Genomic DNA, 14,212 nt, shown 5'->3' with positions numbered 1-14,212 from the left:
GATTGCTAGATGCTGGGAGTAGACAATGGGGGTAGCTCACCTGATGATTCCTTGATCAGTTTTTTTTCCTATGAAGCACTTTAAATTGGTCTCTATTGGCTAGCAGGATAATGGACTAGGAGGATGTTTGAGCTGACCCAGTATGGGCCATTCTTCTGCTCTTATGTAACAAAATGTTAGATGCAAAACAAACACAATATCCTTACGTGTTGTAATACTGCAAGTTATTTAAAATAATTTGATTGATGTAAGTGGAAGAAAATATACGTTATGTCTACATAGAAAATTTATTGAAAGATAGCAGCCCTTATTTTGAAATTTGCTAGCATATGCACAATGCGACCACTATTCCAAAAAATGAATTTGAAATAGCAGGTGTATTAGTTCTAAAGCAGTAAACTAATTGCAGGAGGAAAAGCTCCTGTTTTGAAATAGATATTTTGAAATAGGTGCTGTTAAACAGGGAACAGTGCTTAATTTGAAATAAGGTTGCTGTGCAGACATAGGCATAAAGACCAGACTAACACAGATAATAAAATAAGTAAATACAATGTATGCTCTTGTCTGGCAGACTGTGTTTAGTTCCTGTCATACTATCTAAAATTATACAGCTTCATCAGAAAAGTTTGAAATAATTATGACTGTTTGATTAGGAGAGGTATCCAATAAGAAGATACATGACAGAAGAAAGCAAAATACTGAAAGAAACATTGTAGTTGAAATGAGTACTTCCACTGATCTTTTCTCAGAATACAAGAATGAGGAGCCATACAGTGAAACCAAAGGCAAAAACTTCAATAAAATGAAATCTTTTTTTCCTGGCAACCTAGTTGACCTATGGAACTTGCTGCCTCATGATACCATTAGGGTCAAGAACTAAGCAGGATGCAATAACATGTTACATATTTATGTGATTATTGAGAACATCTGCAGATAGATAGATAGATAGATAGTATATAACCTCATGCTTCTGGGCATAAGCCCTCTAAACACTGACACACATGAGGAGGCAACTTACCTATAATCAGTGTCTTCATAATGGTATGGATTTTCTTGCTGCTTCTCTGAAGCAATTAGTGCTTACCATTGTTGGAAACATGACACTGGATTAGATGGATCACTGCTCTGAGTCAATGTAGCAATTCTTATGCTTGTACGATGAGTCTACAAACTTACAGATTTATAACACAAATTGAACACCACGGCACATGAACGTCAATGCGAAACTGCAGTGTGTGGCTCAGTGCCAATCTCTGTGCAGAGTGTGAACCATGCCAACTTCATTATCCTCTTGAGTGAAATATCAGATAATTCTGTTTTGCTGTATGGGGAAAAGCACAGCAGCACCTCTCTTGACAAGATTATCCAACTCTTTGCTGCACTTACACATTCCTGGAAACTTCTCATTATATTGTAGAGAATTACAAATGTGTTTTCTGTATGAATGACAGGTAATAAAATTAAACTGAATTGTACTGTACTAGTTCACATGTTGCAGTCAGTGTTTGTTTATTACTAGTTTCTCTGTTTTTCCTTTCTTAGCAAATAGCTCATTATTATCTACAAGCTCTGTTATTTGAAAACCATAGAATTGGTTGTAAGCGTGTACTGCTTACCATTCTACATTACTCCCTCTCCACCTTTCCAAATGCATAATTAGATTTCCATAGTTGCTCTGCTCCATTTTACAAAACCCATTGTGTGGAATATGAGAATTTTAGAAGCAGAGTGGGACATTTTAATGTTTATTTGCATGCCAGTGCTGAGAATGAGTGGGTTTATTATTTTATTTTAAGTTGTTTTTGCTTAGCTCTAGAAACAAATGGAAGAGTTACATCTGCTTGACTCATTCTCTACAAAGTGCTCTGAAATGCTAAGAAACCTCAGAGATGTGCACAGCCCACTGAACATTGCAGTCTGTGCTTCAAAGACACTCAGTGAGCCCTGTGTAGCAATGAATAGTCTAATGACCAGCTATTTGATGCCACACATAGTTTTTGGAAGCAGCAGGGGAGCAGTTCCTCTTATAGAAGAGTTGGAGTTGTGGTACTCTGGTGGGACATGACTCCTCCCAAGACACTGTGGCTGCTTGGCCTACAGTTAGAGAAGGAGGAAACCCAAGTAGATCCTCAAATGACATTCCATTCATATGATTTTAGGCACTGAACCACCCTCCAAATGTGACTTTCATGTCATTTACACTGGCAAAAGACTGCCTTTTTCAGCATAACTCAGACAAAGGCCCGGAACAAAATCTTACTATATAATTGAGAAATGTACCTCTGTCTGTCCATTGGTCTGTGAGTCCATTTGTTCAAGAACGCCCCCTAAACAGTAAGAGCTAGGGCCACCAAATTTGGTATGCCTCTTCCTCTTATCAGGGTTTGGTTGTTCCAGGATAATGGGATGTGCCTGGAATTCAATTCTTTCTAATAAATGGAAAGTCAGGAGTCTGATAGCAGGGAGCTATGCTGCAGAATGACCACAAGTGGCAGTAAGGGTCAAAGGTGGACCTATCTATTATATATTTCAGAGAGTTTATTTGCTTGTGTATCTGTCCTCCCAGCCGGGGACATACACTTTACGTCCAGGTGTGACTGCTGCAGCAGCCATGGATAGGCACATCTCACCCGTCCCCAGGATGCTACAATGAGAAAGAGTTGGAGTCCTCTCTCCCTTGGACAGCCAGCATACTAAACCCCTCCTCACCAACCCTACCTGAGAGCAATGATTTCAATAAATAAAAAGAAAACAAAACAAAACAAAACAAAAGCAAACCCTTATTTGTGTTTAGGAGGCAAGCAACTAGTCAGCTATAAAAGCAAAACATTTCTGTATATTATTGCTGGTATCACTGCATCTACACAGAGCCTTTGCTGGTGCAACAATGTCATAAATGTCAAACCCCAATCAACATTACTAGACTGTTAAAGGTTTTAAGTGCACACATGACCTAAAAATGTTGGCACAGTTAAGAGTCCAGTCATCATTCCCTTTCCCAAGTGGCTTCCTTTGTTTTTCATTCTTCAACGAGTTGCTTTTCTTCCTCCACAAACATCCCAAAGAGTTCCCCAAAGACATCTAAGGTGAGAAGGGAGTGATCTCAGTACTGTTCCAGGAGGAAGCTGAAGAAGTTGTGAGTCAACAAGCATGTTAGATTGCCTTTGTAGGTCTGGGCCTCTTGGCAAACTGTAAAGTGTCTACTCCAAATGAGGGTGCAAAAGTAGCAGAGGCAAGGCATACTATGGCATTTATCACATATCATTACATTAATCACAAACTGATTTATATTGGTGTAAAACCAGTGGAGAATTATACTCTTACCTGGCTATTAGGGTAAACTAAAATCTCTAAACTGTAGAGACCAGTAGGGTCACAGTGGCATGGACCACTTATCCTAAAGGATCTTTTTCGTGCCTATTCTCTTTTTCCCCATGTTTCATAAAGCACAACTACAGAGAAAGAAAACCATATAAAACTATTGTAACAGAGGGAGCTGTGCTAGTCTATATATTATCAAAACAAAAAAGAAGTCCAGTAGCACTTTAAAGACGAACAAAATAATTTATTGGGTGAGCTTTCGTGTGACAGACCCACTTCTTCAGACCATAGCCAGACCAAAACAGACTCAATATTTAAGGCACAGAGAACCAAAAACAGTAATCAAGGTGGACAAATCAGAAAAAAAATGATCAAGGTGAGCAAATCAGAGAGTAGGGCGGTGGAGGGAGGTCAAGAATTAGATTAAGCCAAGTATGCAAACGAGCTCCTATAGTGACTCAGAAAATTCCCATCCCAGTTCAAAGCACATGTTAATGTGCCAAATTTGAATATAAAAGCAGTTCAGCTGTCTCCCCTTCAAGAGTGGTATGAAAATTTTCCTTCAGTAACACCCAAACTCTAAAGTCATTAACAGAATGGCCCACTCCATTAAAATGGTGACTAACCAGTTTGTGGATCTAGAATGCTTTTATGTCTGTTTTGTGTCCATTAACTCTTTGTCTAAGGGAGTCTGAAGTCTGTCCAATGTACAAAGCATAAGGGCATTGTTGGCACATGATGGCATATATGATGTTAGTTGAGGAACATGAGAATGTGCCCATGATTCTGTGAATAACCTGGTTAGGTGCAGTGATGATGTTTCCAGAAAAGATATATGGACAAAGCTGGCAGCTGGCTTTGTTGCAAGGAAAGGTTCCAGGACTAGTGAATTCCTACAACCTCTTCTTAATCAGGATGCCACACTCCAGAAGGCCCTAGGTGACATGCCTGTTCTCTCCTACAGACAACCTCTCAACCTTATGAGGATCCTCACCAACAGCTACAGTCTATACCCCAGGAACACCAGTCCTGGAACCTTTCCTTGCAACAAAGCCAGCTGCCAGCTTTGTCCACATATCTTTTCTGGAAACACCATCACTGAACCTAACCAGGTTATTCACAGAGTCATGGGCACATTCTCATGTTCCTCAACTAACATCATATATGCCATCATGTGCCAACAATGCCCTTATGCTTTGTACATTGGACAGACTTCAAACTCCCTTAGACAAAGAATTAATGGGCACAAAACAGATATAAAAACAATCCAGATCCACAAATTGGTTAGTAGGCATCCTTCAGTCTGTACAGACTATGGATCGCGCCCTTTATAGTTTCAATTGAGTACTTCATTTACAGTGTCTACTGTGACTATGGAGGCCCACACGAGAGTAACAGTCCTTGCTGCATCTCTTGCAGATGTGGTGGGTGTCTAGTAAGTCCTTAGTGTGCTTTCTGTGCACCCGCTTCTCCTCTGCTAGCTGTCTGATCTTCATCTCACCCTTCTGAAGACCCTTGTGTAACCCCAGCCTCCATCTGCTGCGGTTGTCTGCTAGTTCTTCCCAATTGTCCAGCTCGATGTCTACCTCTCTGAGGTTTCTCTTGCAGAGATCTTTGTAGTGCAACTGGGGGCGTCTGGGAGGTCTTTTGCCAGAGGCTACCTCACCATACAGGATGTCTTTTGGAATCCTTCCATCATTCATCCTGTGGAGGTGGCCAAGCCAGCAGAGCCGACGCTGTCTGAGGAGGGTGTGCATGGTTGGGATTCCAGCTTGCTCGAGGATAGCGGTGTTGGTCACTCTGTCCTTCCATGATATTCCAAAGATGTGCCTGAGGCAGCGCAAGTGGAAGACATTCAACCTCTTTTTCTGGTGGGCATACAAGGTCCAAGTCTCGCTGCCATAAAGGAGGGTGGTGAGGATGCAGGCTCTGTAGACTTGCATTTTGGTGTGAGTGTATAGCTTGTTGTTATTCCACACTCTCTCACTGAGTCTGGACAGAGTTGTGGCCGCTTTTCCGATCCTCCTATTTAGCTCAGTGTCCAAGGACAGGATGTCAGTGATGGTGGACCTGAGGTGAACGAACTCGTGGACGACCTCTAACGTATAGTTGTCAATGCTGATTGATGGGGATTCAGCAACATCCTGACCAAGTACGTTTGTCTTCTTTAGGCTGATGGAGAGCCCAAAGTCCTTGCACGCTTTGGAGAACTGATCCAGCAGTTTTTGAAGCTGGTCTTCTGTGTGAGACACTACAACAGCATCGTCTGCGAACCGCATGTCTCTGATGAGGACTTCCTGCACCTTAGACTTAGCTTTCAGCCTTGCAAGCTTAAACAGTTTCCCATCAGATCTTGTGTGCAGCAAGATGCCCTCTGTTGAAGATACAAAGGCATGCTTCAGGAAGAGTGTGAAGAAGATTCCGAACAATGTCGGAGGAAGCACGCATCCTTGTTTGACGCTGCTCCTGAATCTGAAATCATCCAATAATGTGCCGTCATATTGGATGGTTTCTCTCATGCCTTCGTGGAACGACTGGATCATCTTGAGTAACCGTGGAGGACATCCTATCTTGTGGAGCAGTTTGAACAGACCATCCCTGCTGACCAAGTCAAAGGCCTTGGTCAAGTCGATGAAGGCTATGTAGAGTGGCTTCCTCTGCTCCCTGCACTTCTCCTGCAGCTGCCTTAGAGAGAAGACCATTTCAACGGTAGACCTCTCTGCATGGAATCCGCACTGCGATTCGGGGTACACCCTCTCAGCAATCTTCTGGAGTCTGCCAAGGATGATGCGAGCGAACAGTTTACCAGTGACTCTTAGGAGGGAGATTCCACGGTAGTTGTTGCAGTCGTTTCTGTCTCCTTTGTTCTTATACAACGTTACAATGTTAGTGTCGCGCATATCCTGTGGAACCTCATCCTCTTTCCAGCACAGGCACAGTAGCTCATGTAGGGGTTCCAGGAGTGTGTCTGTGGCACACTTGATTACCTCTGGTGGTATACCATCCTGACCAGGGGCCTTTCCTGCTGCAATGCTGTCAATGGCTGTCTTCAGTTCATCCACAGTCAGTTCTTGATCCAGTTCATCCATTACTGGTAAGAGCTCGACAGCATCGAGGGCTGCGTCAACCACAATGTTCTTGTGTGAGTACAGCTCGGAGTAGTGCTCAACCCAGCGCTCCATCTGTTTGGCTTTGTCAGCAATGACTTCACCAGATTTGGATTTCAGAGGTGCCATCTTGTTCTGGGTGGGTCCTAATGCCTTCTTCATACCCTCCTACATTCCTCTGAGATTACCAAAGTCAGCACAGGTCTGGATGCTGCTGCATAGCTGGAGCCAGTGGTTGTTGGCACAGCACCTGGCTGTCTGCTGTACTGTTCTTCTGGCCGCTCTAAGTGCTTGCTGGGTACTCTGGCTCAGTGAGCGTTTGTACTCCAGGAGTGCAGCGCGCTTCTTTTCAATGACTGGAATCATCTCATCGGAGTTAGCTTCGAACCAGTCGTTCATGTTTCTAGCTCTTCTTCCAAACACCGACAAGGCCGTGTTGTAAACTGTATCCCTCATATGTTGCCATTTGGATGTCGCATTGGCGCCCCCAGGGCCGCTGCGCAGATTTTCCTGGAGGGTCTCTCTGAACTTTTCAGCTTTCTCCAAGTTTGCCATCTTTCTGGCGTCAATGCGGGGCCTTCCAGCAGGTTTAGAGCGGTACATCTTCTTGGGTCTCAGTTTGAGCTTGGAGCAAACTAGCGAGTGATCTGGTGGTTAGTCACCATTTTAATGGAGTGAGCCATTCTGTTAATGACTTAAGAGTTTGCATGTTACTGAAGAAAAATTTTCACACTACTCTCGAAAGGGAGACAGCTGAACTGTCTTTTATATTAAAATTTAGTACATTAACATGTGGTTTGAACCGGGATGGGAATTTTCTGAGTCACTATAGGGGCTTGTTTGCACACTTGGCTTAATCTAATTCTTGACCTCCCCCCACCCCCCACTCTCTGATTTGCTCACCTTGATCATTTTTTTTCTGATTTGTTCACCTTAGCTGCGTCTACACGTGCACGCTACGTCGAAGTAGCGGCACCAACTTCGAAATAGCGCCCGTCGCGTCTACACGCGTCAGGCGCTATTTCGAAGTTAACTTCGACGTTAGGCGGCGAGACGTCGAAGTCGCTAACCTCATGAGGAGATAGGAATAGCGCCCTACTTCGACGTTCAACGTCGAAGTAGGGACCGTGTAGACGATCCGCGTCCCACAACGTCGAAATTGCTGGGTCCTCCATGGCGGCCATCAGCTGGGGGGTTGAGAGATGATCTCTCTCCAGCCCCTGCGGGGCTCTATGGTCACCATGGGCAGCAGCCCTTAGCCCAGGGCTTCTGGCTGCTTCTGCGGCAGCTGGGGATCTATGCTGCAGGCACAGGGTCTGCAACCAGTTGTCAGCTCTGTGTATCTTGTGTTGTTTAGTGCAACTGTGTCTGGGAGGGGCCCTTTAAGGGAGCGGCTGGCTGTTGAGTCCGCCCTGTGACCCTGTCTGCAGCTGTGCCTGGCATCCCTATTTCGATGTGTGCTACTTTGACGTGTAGATGTTCCCTCGCTGCGCCTATTTCGATGTTGGGCTGAGCAACGTCGAAGTTGAACATCGACGTTGCCGGCCCTGGAGGACGTGTAGACGTTATTCATCGAAATAGACTATTTCGATGTCGCAACATCGAAATAAGCTGTTTCGATGTTGGCTGCACGTGTAGACGTAGCCCTTGACTACTGTTTTTGATTCTCTGTGCCTTAAATATTGAGTCTGTTCTGGTCTGGCTATGGTCTGAAGAAGTGGGTCTGTCCCACAAAAGTTCACCTAATAAATTATTTTGTTAGTCTTTAAAGTGTTACTAGACTGCTTTTTTGTTTTCATATAATACTATAATTTTCATCAAATTATCTCCTTCCAAAATATGAGCACAAAATCTATGTTTATAAAAACGTCAAAGATAAGAGATTCTCTCAGGGGTGCAGATGAGTGTTTGATTTTTCTTATCCTCAAGGATGATTTCTTGATTTTGCTGAACGTTTCCAATGGTAAAGAGGAAGAAAATAAGATTACTGCAAGTAGTTACAATTTGATTGAAAACAGTTGCTCTTCTATAATTATTGTGGAATCAAAACATTTTCCCCCTGCAAGGAAAAACAATTATAATCTGCAATAAAATGGTTAATGATATTTTAATGAAACTTTACCTTGCAGTGGGTTTTAAAGCCATTCCAGAAATATAAATTAAAACAAACAAATCTGTCTGTCAGACATAGAAATTAAGTTATTAAGAATAGTAGTAAACATTATTATCCCTAAGCTCAATAAATTAATCATTAGTTATTAAGAAGTACTGATATAAACTTCTTGGAGGAAGCCATTTAAAATATAGTGCATATTAAGGAGAAAGGGAGAAACTAATCCTCCTCACACTGGGCAGGGAAGGATTGAAGGAAATAGTGAGAGAGGCATGAGACACCAAAGGATACTGAGCCCATGGTTGATGATGATGATGATGATGATGATGAGGGAGGAAAAAGCCTCTTGTGGAGTTAGAACATAAGAACATAAGAACATAAGAATGGCCATACTGGGTCAGACCAAAGGTCCATCCAGCCCAGTATCCCGTCTGCAATCTCCTTTTATTTCTATACACATTCTATTTAATATCTACTGAGCCACTCAAATGGTGGTCTATACATGAGGAAGAAATGGTTAGTTTACATATTTGAGAACTGACTTGTTGCCAGGATTTGTAAGAAATGGCATCTTATTTCACGTATAAAGTAAGCAGACTGAGAGCGCTCCCTGCTTCAGTTTCATATTTAACAGATCTGTCCAACTCTCCTCAGTTTCAAAGGAAGTTGGTTTAAGGCTTCCATTGCTTTGTATCTTTTACTGCAGTTTCTCTACTGCCTTAGAAACCATTCTGTAGTAGCAGTGCCACCTACTGGCTGACCTCCCATGAGTTTCCAAGGCTGATTCAAATCATAACGCACTCTCTCCTCTGCCCTTCCTGTTGGAAAATCTGCTTTCTTGATTTCTGCCTCCTATAATTTAGATCATTATGCTTAAAACTAAGTCTCTGAAATTCCAATAATACTTTCCAGAGTCTCAGAAATGTTCCTTAATTTGACCTCCTAAACATGCCAAGCGCCCCTTCATTACATTGTTATGAATTCAGACAACCTGTTATTAACTTGTTGGACTTTCAGCTATAAACAGAAAATGTGTAATTCTCATGCTAGTGGTTTACATAAAGCATTATGCATTGAATTAGATGAGAAGAGTGTTTCAAAAATGTTGGACAGTTTCCTGTAAACAATTTGCAATATTAACACAAAATCAAAATGAGAGGCTATTTCATTCATTATTGGTTCATATATTTTATCATTGATTACTTGAAGAAGTAAGAAAATAAATGGGATCTTTCAGGATTAAAGGTCTTGTTTAAAAACAATATTTTATTGGTACAGATAAATTTGTCCATTTTGTGCATACAGGTCAAATTGGTCATGAGATGATCATGTACCTTCATATTTCTTTTAGTGTGATGATGATGATTACATCCCCTAATTTCTGTCTTGGGGCTCTCAGAAGTCCAAAAGGCATTTGACTAGTAGTGAGTTTGTAAAAAGTAAAAAGCCTTCAATTTGTCTAGCAGGTCCCACTTTTCTATTGAAGTAAAATCTGGTCACTTTCCAGTTTGGAGCAGCTGAGACCCATCAAACAACTGAAAACAATTTGTTCTGAGCTGGAGATGTCAGACACGATTACCATAAAAAAACATGAAGTGCTGCTTCAGACTTCAACTCCCCACTTCATTTGAGCACTCTACCATTTCACTTGACAGTTGTGGACATTGAAATAATACAGAATGTAACCCAATCAACAGAGTGTGAAGAATAGGAAAACTAAAGACAGATGTTCAAAAGCTATCATCACCTTTCAGATTTAATTATACTGACATGGAATAAACAAGTGATAAATCAACTACTTTATGGAGCAATAAGCCTTATACTACCTGTTAACCGAATGCCTTTCCAGAGAATGTATTTCAGTTAGAGAGACGGCTGGGGTAGAGGTGGGGGTTCTGCATGCAAATAGTCACAGAAATTAATCTTTCATTGAAAAAAATTCTGAAATGATGATATTTTTCATGATAAAACAATTTTCAGGATGTTTTTTCCTCTTAGGGATTGTTCCCCTTTCCCACCTTGCTCCCACTCCCACAATTTGAGATTCTTAAAGCTGCTTCTATGGCATTCATACCAGGTCCTCATTATTAATACCCCAAAGAGAAACAAAATGAATGAAGCTATGACTATTATTTAATTTAACTGTGGATTTCATTGGCACAGGCTGACACTCATCCATCATGATTTATCACAATCCTTTCAAGAGTGCCAAGTCATAATGTGGAAAGGAAGCAAAAATGAAGCAAGAGGAGAAATATTGAAGCAAAGAAAGGGAGACTGGAACTCAGTCTCATTAAAATCAAACATCTTGGTATACCTGGAGATTATTAACCTATTTTACTGCCAACACAAGAAAAATTTTGTGGGGCCTTAGTTAGTAGCATCCTTCAGTCTACGTAGACTATGGATCGCACCCTTCGTAGTTCCGTTTGGCATCCTCATTTGCAGCGTCGGCTGTGACTGTGAAGACCCACATGAGAGTGACAGTCCTTGCTGCATCTGTTGCATATGTAATGGGTGTCTGGCAGGTACTTGCTGTGCTTTCTGTGGGCTCGCTTCTCCTTTGCTAGCTGTCTGATCCTCAACTCACCCTTCTGAAGGCCCTTGTATAGTTCATCCCTCCATCTGCTGCAATCGTCTGCCAGCTCCTCCCAGCTGTCTGGCTTGATGTCTACTTCCCTGAGGTCTCTCTTGCAAACATCTTTGTAGAGCAGCTGGGGGTGTCTGGGAGGTCTTTTGCCAGAGGCTAGCTCACCATACAGGATGTCTTTTGGGATCCTTCCATCATTCATCCTGTGGACGTGGCCAAGCCAGTGGAGCCACCGCTGCCTGAGGAGGGTGTGCATAGTTGGGATTCCAGCTTGGTCAAGGATGGTAGTGTTGGACACTCTGTCCTTCCACTATATTCCAAGGATGCGCCTGAGGTTGTGCAAGTGGAAGACATTCAGCCTCTTTTCCTGGTGGGCGTACAGGGTCCAAGTCTCGCTGCTGTAAAGAAGGGTGCTGAGGACGCAGGCTCTGTAGACTTGCATTTTGATGTGAGTGTATAGCTTGTTGTTATTCCACACTCTCTCGCTGAGTCTGCACAGAGTTGTGGCTGCTTTACTGATCCTCCTATTTAGCTCAGTCTTCAAGGACAGGGTGTCAGTGATGGTGCACCCGAGGTAAATGAACTCGTGGACGACCTCTAACATATAGTTGTCAATGCTAATTGATGGAGGGTCAGCAACGTCCTGAGCAAGTACATTTGTCTTCTTTAGGCTGATGGAGAGCCCAAAGTCCTTGCATGCTTTGGAGAACCAATCCAGCAGCTTCTGAAGCTGGTCTTCTGTGTGTGACACCACAGCAGCGTCATATGCGAACAGCATATCTCTGATGAGGACTTCCCGCACCTTAGATTTAGCTCTCAGCTTTGCAAGCTTAAACAGTTTCCCATCAGATCTTGTGTGCAAAAAGCTGCCCTCTGTTGAAGATCCAAAGGCGTGTTTAAGGAGGAGTGTGAAGAAGATCCCGAACAGTGTCGGAGCAAGGATGCATCCTTGTTTGACACCTCTCCTGATGCTGAAAGCATCCGATAATGTGCCATCATATTGGACGGTTCCTTTCATGTCTTCATGGAAAGACTGGATCATCTTGAGTAACCGTGGAGGACATCCTATCTTGTGGAGCAGTTTGAACAGTCCATCCCTGCTGACCAACTCGAAAGCCTTGGTCAGGTCAATGAAGGCAATATAGAGTGGCTTCCTCTGCTCCCTGCATTTCTCCTGCAGCTGCCTGTAACCAACCAGGCTCAGGTTCCCCAGAAACAAGGCTGCACCCAGAAGGCGAGTGCTATATTTGATTTATTGAAAGTGCGTGACACCCGTGACTGGAGCCCCGGAGACACCACAGTCACCAGTGGGGGACGACCCGAAGTGCCAGAGCTTCGCTCGGGGAGAGGCTCTGTAACAGGCTTCCTAACACTAGCTGATAAAGCTGAACTCATTAACATAAGATTGCCTAAAATTGCCTATGCATTCCTTATCACTTTGGCCTTGTGGCCTACTGCCAGCATAGCCTTGAAGTCTTGGCAAGCGTGGCTGGTTCTGCAGTAGTTCCCATTGCAGTTATTTTGCAGCTTTTCACCTTGCACAGACTGGTCTGTTTAGATTCTCCTGAGGATTCACAGAGGGGTCGGACTGCACTCTCGACCATTACAATGTCTTCTCGCACCCTACACTGCCTCAGAGAGAAGACCATGTCGACAGTAGATCTCTCTGTGCAGAATCCGCGCTGTGATTCAGGATACACCCTCTCAGCAATCTTCTGGAGTCTGCCGAGTATGACGCAAGCGAACAGTTTGCCAGTGATGCTTAGGAGGGAGATTCCATGGTAATTGTTGCAGTTGCTTCTGTCTCCTTTGTTCTTATACAAGGTTACGATGTTAGCGTCGCGCATATCCTGTGGAACCTCTCCCTCTCTCCAGCACAGGCACAGTAGCTCATGTAAGGGTTCCAGGAGAGTGTCTGTGGCACACTTGATTACCTCTGGTGGTATACCATCCTGGCCAGGGGCCTTTCCTACTGCAATGTTGTCGATGGCTTTCTTCCGTTCATCCACAGTTGGTTCCTGGTCCAGTTCGTCCATTACTGGTAGGAGTTCGACGGCATCGAGGGCTGAGTCGACCACAATGTTCTCGCGTGAGTACAGCTCGGAATAGTACTCGACCCAGCGCTCCATCTGTTCGGCTTTGTTAGCGATGACTTCACCAGATTTGGATTTCAGAGGTGCCATCTTGTTCTGGATGGGTCCTTATGTCTTCTTGATGCTCTCGTACATTCCCCTGAGGTTACCAAAGTCAGCACAGGTCTGGATGCTGCTGCATAGCTGGAGCCAGTAGTTGTTGGCACAGCGCCTGACTGTCTGCTGTACTGTTTTTCTGACCGCTCTGAGCACTTGCAGGGTATTCTGGCTCGGCAAAAGTTTGTACTCCAGCAGTGCAGCGCGCTTTTTTTCGATGGCTGGAATCATCTCATCGGAGTTAGCTTCGAACCAGTCATTTGTGTTTCTAGCTCTTCTTCCAAACACCGACAAGGCTGTGTTGTACATTGTATACCTCAGATGCTGCCATCTGGATGTCACATCGGCACCCCCAGGGTTGCTGTGTAGATTCTCCTCGAGGGTCGCTCTGAACTTTTCAGCTGTCTCTGAGTTAGCCGTCTTTCTGGCATCAATGCGGGGCCCTCCAGTTGGTTTAGAGCTGTGCATCTTCTTGGAAATCAACTTGAGTTTGGCGCAAACTTATGAGTGCTCTGTATCGCAGTCGGCACTATGATAGCTGCGTGTCAGAAAGATGTTTTTGAGGTTATCACATCTAGCGATGACCACGTCTAGTTGATGCCAGTGTTTTGAGTGTGGGTGTCTCCATGACACTCTGTGCTGTGGCTTGGCTTGGAAAAATGTGTTTGTGATGCACAGATTGTGGTACGTGCAAAGTTCGAGAAGACGCTGACTATTTTCATTCATTTTTTCTACACCAAAGTGGCCTAAGAAGGAAGGCCACGAGTCACGATCGGCTCCAACTCTCGCACTGAAGTCACCCAGAATGTACAGTTGTTTGCGAGCAGGTATTTGTGCTATGGCAGCACTAAGCACATCATAAAACTTGTCTTTTACTTCCAGTGAGGTGTAC

Source organism: Carettochelys insculpta, chromosome 3, assembly GCF_033958435.1.
Source record: "Carettochelys insculpta isolate YL-2023 chromosome 3, ASM3395843v1, whole genome shotgun sequence".
NCBI classification, from domain to species: Eukaryota; Metazoa; Chordata; order Testudines; family Carettochelyidae; genus Carettochelys; species Carettochelys insculpta.
The sequence above is the reverse complement of the archived record's forward strand: the minus strand, read 5'-3'. Positions refer to the sequence as shown.